Below are 1877 nucleotides of genomic sequence, written 5' to 3'. Positions count from 1 at the left end.
AATCTGTGAAGCAGATCCAGTTCAGCTGTTTTTTATCTATTAGTTTCTATGGAGGCTGTGAGCTGTTGCCCTGTTTGGACGCCATTTCTGCTCCTCCATGCTGTCACAGACACTACCAGTGGATGGTATGGGCGGGGCTCAGTCTAGTGATCTAAATATTTAAGTCTATGGTTAAGCCTCAAACCCAGGACCCATCCTGCAAGGCAGCAGTGCCAAACAACTGCACCATTTATCAATAATAAACTAGACAAAAACAAACAAGAAAAAAAAMCCCATTAAGGTCTGCATATTTAATTATAAGCTATYCATGCTAATTACACTGAGCCATGCTGATGTAAAACAACAGAGTTGAAGTGAGATCACTGACAGAAATACTGATCAATWAAAATGTCTCGATTGGTTTCTGATCTAATACTCAAAATCAGACTGGGACATCCATGTCGCTGACTCAGTCGAAACATTACTGAAAACTTAATGTACCACCAGCTCACCTCTTATAGCTCTGGTCATAGAGCATTTTCCAAGATTAGTTCAAAACAAACAAAAAAGAAACTGATAATAGTTTCAGGATCAAAGCTCCTGCATGAAAAGTGAAGATTTATTGCAACCAAGAAGAAACTGAAACCCTCAGAATGTGACGACTCATTAGACGAACAAAGCAGCAGAAACTGAAGGATAATCAGCAGTTTGTGGAAACATCTGTGTGGGTGGGCAGCAGGGCTTTGAGTACTTCAAACTGACCTCCACCTCTTTTAGCGACAAAACAGTTATAAAATAAATAAAAAAAGAGTACAACTTAATTATCCATAGCGGTAGAATAAAATCAGTTATTTTCCACCACAGTGAATGGATTTTCACAGCTGATTGAAACTGTTTGTTTTTTCAGTGTAAATAATTGTGATGCTTGGTAGAATTGAGCTAATTAGCTAAAACCCACACTTTGTATAAAACATGTCATCAAACATAGCAGATAACCACTTCTTTCACCTTGGTGTGCTCACTTCTTTTGGATAAGCTGACTGAAATGTAAATTTAATGTTGCTTCATGTAATATAATCAATTTTTTTTGTAACAGTGAATGACTTTACTCAATTATACGAGGTTTTAATCTCTACTTAACTAGATTTTATTAATGCCCAAGGCAGAGAGCATTGATTAGAAGAGTTAACTTTCCTCTTAACTGGATGAAGTTATGTCTAAGTATGATATATTTACCACCTGGAGAACGTTGCCAACTGGGCGCTGCTAATTACACGGCCAGATAAAGCGGCAGATTTAGGTCTTGGAGAGGTTTTGTTGGACAAAGTGAAGCGATTAGTGTTTAATTAAAACACTTTTCTACCACGTGCATGTGCTTTAATCTGTTAAGTGGGCTGTGGAGATGCGTTGGGGGATTTTGGGTGATGATAATAACTTGTAGTGGAGGTTATGTAATTTAGTGCTGAGAGTAGCTGGGATTCTGAAACACTCCCTCACCAGATGTCATGAGTTTACTTGATGAGGTACAAAGAAAATCACTGATAGGATGTGCTTAACAACACCTTTCTTGTGAATATCTTTGCTGTGACAGAAGATTAAACATCCAGGTCAGCTGTGTAAATATCCCAGACTTCAGGGGCGGAGCCAGGGGGTGGCCAGGGGGTGGCCATGGCCACCATAGACAAATCTTTGGCCACCCCATTGGCCACCCTGCTGTACACACCCCTTACGCAGTGAAACAACATTTAGTGGTGTAATAATCCTCCTGAACAGTTGGTGGCAGTGTTTAACAATTTGAAACATCACAAAGCTCTATCACTGAAGAAGAGTAATGACAAAGAAGTGATGATTTTCTTTGGCTGTGTCCAAAACGACAGGCCGGGTCCTCCGGAGGACCC

This window comes from Austrofundulus limnaeus, unplaced genomic scaffold (assembly GCF_001266775.1).
Source record: "Austrofundulus limnaeus strain Quisiro unplaced genomic scaffold, Austrofundulus_limnaeus-1.0 Scaffold137, whole genome shotgun sequence".
Taxonomy (NCBI): domain Eukaryota; kingdom Metazoa; phylum Chordata; class Actinopteri; order Cyprinodontiformes; family Rivulidae; genus Austrofundulus; species Austrofundulus limnaeus.
The sequence above is the reverse complement of the archived record's forward strand: the minus strand, read 5'-3'. Positions refer to the sequence as shown.